Source organism: Aegilops tauschii, chromosome 6, assembly GCF_002575655.3.
Source record: "Aegilops tauschii subsp. strangulata cultivar AL8/78 chromosome 6, Aet v6.0, whole genome shotgun sequence".
NCBI classification, from domain to species: Eukaryota; Viridiplantae; Streptophyta; class Magnoliopsida; order Poales; family Poaceae; genus Aegilops; species Aegilops tauschii.
The window spans coordinates 316,096,597-316,104,708 of record NC_053040.3 but is presented as its reverse complement, the minus strand read 5'-3'; the positions used below and the strand labels follow the sequence as shown (position 1 = coordinate 316,104,708).

General features: G+C 45.8%; 1 long non-coding RNA gene across 1 annotated transcript; it reads right to left on the bottom strand.

The window, feature by feature from the left end:
• Positions 1–1,956: 1,956 nt before the first annotated feature.
• On the bottom strand, positions 1,957–3,355 carry LOC120966482 (uncharacterized). The gene is made up of 2 exons (XR_005760246.2): positions 2,291–3,355; positions 1,957–2,185 (listed from the first exon to the last, which is right to left on the bottom strand). It is a non-coding gene; the product is annotated as an uncharacterized lncRNA (long non-coding RNA).
• Positions 3,356–8,112: the final 4,757 nt, after the last annotated feature.

Here is an 8,112-nt window from a genome sequence, read left to right as displayed (position 1 = left end):
AAATAATATTCATAGATAAGTTGATCATAAATCCACAATTCATCAGATCTCGGCAAGCACACTGCAAAAAAAGTATTACATGGAATAGATCTACAAGAACATCGAGGAGAACATTGTATTGAGAATCAGAGAGAGAGAAGAAGCCATCTAGCTGCTAGCTATGGACCCGTAGGTCTGTGGTAAACTACTCACGCTTCATCGGAAGGGCAATGGTGTTGATGTAGAAGCCCTCCATGATCGAATCCCTCTGTGGCAGGACGCCGAAAAGGCCCCTAGATGGGATCTCACGGGTACAGAAGGTTGCGGCGGTGGAAAAGTGTTTTCGTGGCTCTCTCTGTTGGTTTTGGGATATATGAGAATATATAGGCGGAAGAAATAGGTGAATGAAGTCGCGAGGGGCCCACAAGGGTGGGGGGCCTGGCCTACCCCTCTGGGCTCACCCTCCCTCCTTGTGGCCGTCTCGTGGCTTCTCTGACTTGCACTCCAAGTCCTCTGGATGTCTTCTGGTCCAAGAAAAATCATCGCGAAAGTTTTATTCCGTTTGGACTCCGTTTGGTATTCCTTTTCTGCGAAACTCTAAAACAAGGAAAAACAGAAAGTGGCACTAGGCTCTAGGTTAATAGGTTAGTCCCAAAAATCATATAAAATAGCATATTAATGCATATAAAACATCCAAAACAGATAATATAATAGCATGGAAAAATTAAAAATTATAGATACGTTGGAGACGTATCATCTATTCTGCTAATATTAGCAGAATTATTCTGCTAATGCTTCTGCACTGCAAGCTCAACGCGAGGGCACTGCACTTTCTGTAGCAAGGGTACTGCAATACAGAGACTAGTGAACTTCGTGTAGGAAAAAAACTGCATGCGGTGTTTTTTCGGTACTGCTTTCACTCTAGTTTTTAAACCGTTTGTCCGAACGAGGCATGTAATATACCATTGAGAAGCTATGGATTAGGCGCAATTTCGCCATGTAGAAATGTTTTTGAGATTCCTCATGGTTTAAGAGCAGTTTCAAAAACTGTGTGGCTCACGACGAGTGGCAGCGAGCGTTTTTTCTAACCACTTGTCGGAATGAAGCAAATGATACGCCGTTGGAAAGATATCGTCGAGGCACAACTTTTTCATATGTATTATTTTCCCTAATTCATTACGGTTTAAGTGTAGTTTTAAATTTTACTAAATCATGGAATTTCATTTTTTGTAATTTTTGTAATTTTTTGTACTATTTTTGCTCCAGTTTTTGAACCATTTGTCGAAATGAGGAGTGTGATACACCCTTGGAAAGATACGGACGAGGCACAACTTTCATATGTAGAAAAGTTTTTTAGATTCCTTACGGTTTTAAGTTAATTTTGAAAATCGTGCAGCTGACGATGAGTGGTAGCGGCCGTTTTTCGCGAAATTTTTACAAACCGCTGGTCGAAATGATTCAAATTATGCCATTGAAAAGATATCAATGAGGCGCAACTTTTTCATGTAGAACACTCTCTTTGATTTCTTACGGTTTAAGAGCAATTTTGATTTTTACAAAATGCGGACACTTTGTTTTTTCGCGACCCAAAATCATCGTATGTACTGCACCAGATAGAAAACCACACTGCTTCAGACTAAAAAACCGCACTTCATCAAACGGACAAGTGCACTGCATGATTTCGTTTTTGTGGGACGTAAATTTTCCCAAACGAGGTGGGGTGCACTTTATGTCGACCGTTGGTGCACTGCAATACTGTGATACCGTAAACGGGCAACGACACTACCGAAAGTGAACCACGCGATTTTTTTCCAACTCAATATTTTTTTCGTGCGTAGACCGGGCGAGTGGACCGCAGGGACTGAGCAAGTGAATCACATGTAATGAGAAGTGAGCAGTTTTCTGGGGTGTTTTTGTTTTCGGATTACCAAGTGAACCACAAAGGATTTTTATAGTGAACTGCATGAGAGAACAAAGTGAGCTTAAAAACATACGTATCCATTCATTATTTTTTACACATCCACACAGCCATCTAGTACATAGCAGAATCAACGATGCAGTACCCAATAGAACTGCACTAGGGAAAGACTTGCTTATTCAAAATGACCATCCATTCTCACTCCCCTTTTCTCTATGTGTTTCCCATAAACAACAAATCAAACTTCAAATGAACATCGATGTTCTCTTCTCTTTCTTAGTGAGTGCACTGCAAAGGATTTCCAGAAGAAAAAAAAGTGAGCTGCAAAACAAAAGAAGAGTGAGCTGCAAAACAAAAAGAGTGAGCTGCACCACACTGTAAAACTAAACACACCAGAAAAAACTAAATCGCATCGGGTGAGCATTGCACACGCTACCCCGCCGGACTGCACATTGCAGCTGCCGTACTCGACGCACACACCCCTGCAAAATGGGAGGCGGCTTCACCTCGCGAATGGCACATGGGTCACGAAGGTAGGAAAGAAAATGAGCCACGCCAAAAACGCATGTCCACACCAACAAAACTGCAAACAGAGGCACACTGCACCACAACGCCATCTTCCTGTTGCTGCTGGGGCATAGGGGGAGAGGAGGACAGAGGCAGCCGCCACCCGCAGGCCGGAGACTGTTGGATCTCCTCGTCACGTCGTCTGCAAGCTCGCCGGAGGAGCCGACTGGAGCACAGCAACCAGTCGTGCCACAGTCAGGAGGGAGGTGGTGGAACGGGGAGGGGAGAGTGGCCGACGACCCCCGTCGCTAAAGAGAGGCAGTGGGGGTACCTCCCCGCGTCGTGGTCTTGGTAGGCGAGCTGGAGGAGAGCCTATCGTCGCGGGGGAGGGGGGATCCGGTGGTCTTCATACTCCACGGCCATCAGGAAGGCCGGATCCAGAAAGTTCGCCGGTCGTAGCGCGGGACCCTGTGGGCGCGGTGAGCGTGGGATCCCCCTAGTGGATCTGGGGATTGGGGAGATGGGACGCGCGTTGTCGCTTGGGAAGCCGACCACTAGAGAGGAGGGAGGCGGTAGTGGGCGGGAGGCCCACATGCGCCGTTGCTGGAGGCGTCGGGGTCTGGAAGGTGTGGATCGGGGAAAGGAGGTGGTGGGCCGAGGAAGGGTGGAGCGTGGCGGGAGGTGGTGGGGAAGGCCGCAGGAAGGGGCACGGTGGTGGTGAAGAAGGCGGCGGGATGGGGCGCACCAACGGCGAAGAAGGGCGCGGGATGGGGCACGCCGGCGGCGGGGATGCACATGTGGGGAAGGAGGAGGTGGGGGTCGTGCGCCCGCTCGGGGGTGAGAGAAAGTGCAATGGGTGGAGAAAGTTGGATCGTTGGAGTTTTTTCTCGTGGTTGCTGCAGTCCATATCGGAGGTGTGTACATGGTCGGTTCGCTGGTTTTGTAGTGCGGAAGTGTTATTAGAATAAGTCGGGTGTTATTAGAATAAGACTCTTAAGGGGTGTTATTAGAATAGACCCATCATATATAGGGCTGGACTATTCTGTTACTAGTAACAGAATATTATTTTGTTACCCCTCGGCCCTATAACGGCGCGACGCGCAGGCCACAGCAGAAACTCCCCGACCCAACCCCAACCTAACCCGCCTCCTACCGTCGGAGGCAGCCGTCGCGGGCGAGCGAGCGAGGGAGCCCGCGGCGCCGTGACGGGTCGCTCCTCCGACCCACGTGCTGCCGCCGGCCGGCCGTCCGCACGCCTCCCCACCGACGGGCTCCCCGGCCCCTCCCCGCGTGCCTTCCCTCCGACGGGCGCCGGCCCCTCCCCGCGCACCTCCCCGTCGACAAGCTCGCCGGCCCCTCCCCGCCTCCGGCGGCTGCCGCGCGCCGTCCCAGCCTCCCTCTGCCGCCGCGCACCGCCATCCCCGCCCCGCGCCGCCATCCCGAGCCCCTCCGCCATGCGCCGCCACTCCGAGCCCCGCCGCCCTGCGCCTGTCACCCCCCGCCTTACGCAGCATCCTACCGACCGGACCAGCCGCCGGCCGAATCCAGCCTCTCCCCCGAGCTTCGTCTTCATCCTCGCCAAGACACGCAACAGCCACCCCACTTCGGGCGTAGTAAGTACCTCAGTATGAGTTAAAAACCGTGGTCCGTTCGGAATAAAAGAAATGGCAGAAATTCAAATTGTAAAAGTTCAAGCAAAAAAAGAAACCCCATGAAAACCTGCTTAGTAAGTACCTTAGTACAAGTCGTAAACTGAGAGAAGTTCAGAACATCGTTGTCAAAAAAATGTTGAGTTCAAAAAAAGAAACAAAACAAAACATTTTCTGTTTGAATAAAATATCATTCAGTTCGCTGATACAAACCATGCAAGTACAGGGGCGACGATACAGTAAACCGTTGAAAATTTACGAACAAAAATATTACCCAAAAACAGAGCAAAAGCTAGTTAGTGAAACATGCTTAGTACAAACCCATGCAAACATCAGTACAAGTACTCTTTTTTCAGAATAATTCAAAATTACTCTACAAAAAGTTAGCTCAGTCAAACACACACATATATCAGTACGAGTACTCTGTTTTTCAGACGAGAAAACAGCAGGATCCGTCTTGCCGTATTCAAAATTACTCTTAAATAATTGCGAATTTTAGAAAATGTTTAACATGACTAAGTTTCGCATTTTCGGTAGCTATTCAATGGTATATTATTTGCACCATTTCAATAAACTTTTTAACAAAATCACGCTCAAAACCAACTTTAACCATATTTGAATTCATATTTAAACCGTAAGGAATTAGAAAAAACTTTCTATACGCAAAAGTTGTGCATTTCCCATAGCTTTCCAACGACTTATTGTTTGCGTCAATCCGACAAAACGTTTGCAAAAAACAGGGAAAATACTTTTTGCCCAGAATTTCACCATTTTTCAAATTACTTTTAAATCATATATAATTTGAAAAAATAGTAAATATATGGAAGATGCGGATTTTCACAAGCTTTCCAACGCCATCTCATTTGCTCAATTCTGACAAACCGTTTGAAAACTAAGTCCAAAATACGATTTGCGTTTTCGGTTTTGAAAAAAAACGGCTTTTTCAAAACTGCTCTTAAACCATAATTTTTTTGCAAAAACAAATTATAAAATTGTAATGTAGATGTCAAGAGCTTTCCAACGATATATTACACGCCCCGTTTCGACAAAAAAATTTGAAAAAAAATTGAACTAAAGAAGATGATTTTTAACAGAAATAGAAAGCATCAGTTCAAGCGCTCGAATTTCATTAGTCCGGTCGCTTGAATTCATCAGTTCATGTAGGGTAACAGAATAATATTCTGTTACGCGTAACAGAATAGCCCAGATGTATGTATGTATGTATATATATATAGAGAGAGAATAACACTATTCTGATCCCAGGATCAGAATAGCTATTCTGATCACAATGCGCTATATAGGGGCGATCGGCTGTTCCCGAACTCCCAAACACGCAAAAAGACCGGCCCGTTACACTCCTCCGAACGGCCCACCCCCACTCCACGAACTTCCCCCATGGCTTTCAACGCCCTCTCGCACGAGGAACCCGCACCGCCGCCGTCGTCCACCCACCAGGAACCCGCGCCGCCGCCGCCGTCCCCCACCAGGGACCTGCGCCGCCGCCGCCGTCCCCCACCAGGGACCTGCGCCGCCGCCGCCGTCCCCCACCAGGGACCTGCGCCGCCGCCGCCGTCCCCCACCAGGGACCCGCGCCGCCGCCGCCGTCCCCCACCAGGGACCCGCGCCGCCGCCGCCGTCCCCCACCAGGGACCCGCGCCGCCGCCGCTGTCCACCCACCAGGAAGCCGCGCCGCCGTCGCCGTCCACCCACCAAGAAGCCGCGCCGCCGCCGCCGGCCCCCACCAGGAAGCTGTGCTGCTGTAGCGGCCACCACATCCACACGCCGGCGCGACCACCCAGCACCACATTTGTCAGCTCTGTCGCCACCTCCCTCTGGATCGGGTCTTCCCCGTCGATCCACTGAGCTGCAGGCTTCCCCCGACCGCTGCCACTGTTTGGCGTCGTCCTCGCCAACCGCCTCCTCGTCGCTCATCGTCACAGGCTCGTCGGCACCGACCTCGGGCGGCCACCAGTCACCCAATGCCCGGGCATCCCACTCCTCTGCCCAGCGCGCCCGATTCGTCCCCACGCAGGCGTTCCACGATGCCATCAGCACAAAAAGTCAACCCGGCGCAGGCGTGTGTATAGGTCAAGTTGATCTACTCAGTGTTGATCCATGAGGCCGATCTGAACTTCCCTAACTGTCTGCTTCTTCCTGCAGAGCACCAACATGAGTTCTCTCCCAATTCCTCTTTGGCCATGCTCCATTTTTTGTAGATGCAACAAGCACTGCCCTCTCTATCACTCTCTCAGGTGGCAGGTAGAGGAAACAAACCTCTGAACAACCTTGTCGTCGGCGTCATTTTGGAAATTCAGACCAAAGCTGAATATTTTCTTGAAGATTTCACCTTCGATTAGTGCTTCTCTGTGTGTGTAACTATTGGCAGTAGATTTTTTTTTTACATAGAACGCAAAAAAAAGGTTCGAAAATATCAATGATAGAAATTCATGTACATGAAGATTGATGCTTCGCATGTTGTGTGTATATACGAGAGCACACAGAAATCATGTTGTGCCATTATTCAGTAGCAGTTCAACAAGAAAACCTGCGAAGAGTTCTATTAGTATAGTTCGAGCAAAAGAAAAATCATGTTGTGCTACTTGATGTTTACAAAAAAAAGATGTCATTTTGTGCAGCAAAATTGTGCAAACATTACATTGGAAAATTTTGCTCTCAAAAGTGTTAGTGGTGTCTGTAAGAACGTAACAATTTTTCTCTTTCTCTTTCGTGTTTGTTTGTATAAATAAGGATGGATAGTATAATTAATAATATAAAAAACTATCAGATAGTTTTGACAAAAAAACATAAAAATTCAGGCGTTCTGGGACTTATCGTCAAAGAAGTTCATGTATAAATGGCTCTACGTTGAGCTCTTTAATAAATGGGTTAATTAGACAAATGCCACTCCAATTATGGCCATTCATAAAAATGCCACTGCAATTTCCAAACTTTGAAAAATGCCATTGCAATTTTTGCAAACTTTGAAAAACGCCACTCCAGACTTCGAAAAATGCCACTGGAAATGGCATGAAATGGCATTTTTCAAAGTTTGAAAATTGCAGTGGCATTTCTCGGAATCGCCAGATTTGGAGTGGCATTTATCAAATTAACCCTTAATAAATAGATTTTCCCGATGCATTTCTGAAAAAAAGGTACATGTTTTCTAATTCCATATGCTTATATGGTCGTCCTGTGACATTGAAATCTTTTTCATTTTAGGTGAGCCAAATTTTTGTGTGGATGTGATGTGCATGTGCCTCTGCGTAGTACACTGAATAGAACAAAAAACTGAGTACCCCCTAAATGTTTGTCCTATTGCTTATGAGAATTGAACCAAATTTTCCTATTGTTTTTGCACATATTGGATTCAAGGGAAAATGTGCATAAGAAAGTGTGATTTCAAAAGTTCAGGTGTAACGAACATCGAAGTTCAAACAAAAAAAAATTAAAACAAAAAATCATGTAATTCAGAGAATAAAAACTATGGAGTTTTCATAAAAAAATAATAGCACGCGAAGTTCATGTTTTAGAAATTCAGAAGTTCACATGTACCACATGCAGAAGAAAAAAAATCTTCAAATGAAAAAACAGACCGCCTAGGCCATTTCACCAAAAAGCCAAAAATGCATAAAATGTCGTGTCAAAATTCTATAAGTTCAAATTAAAAAACCGAAGCAGGTCAATGTTAAAAATAAATGAAGTTTTTAATATCTAAAAAACAAATTTGGAAGTTCAAAATTTTTGAGCAAGAAGTTAAAAAAAAAGTAGTTCAAAAATCTTTATAGCGGATTTTCCCCATTTTTAAAAAAATCAGACAAGTTCAAATTAAAAAGAGGAGCATTTCAAGAGATTGTATAAAAACTGATTTTCCCCATTCTATAAAAACTAGAAGTTCACATTAAAATAAGGGCGCAGTATCATTGTTTATATATAAAAAAGCATTTTCCCGGTTACTAACCAATAAAACTAAGAAGTTCAAATTTTAAAAATGGTGAAGTTCGATGTCCTAAAAATCTGATTTTTCACATTATTAAAAAATAAAAACCAAAGAAGTTCAAA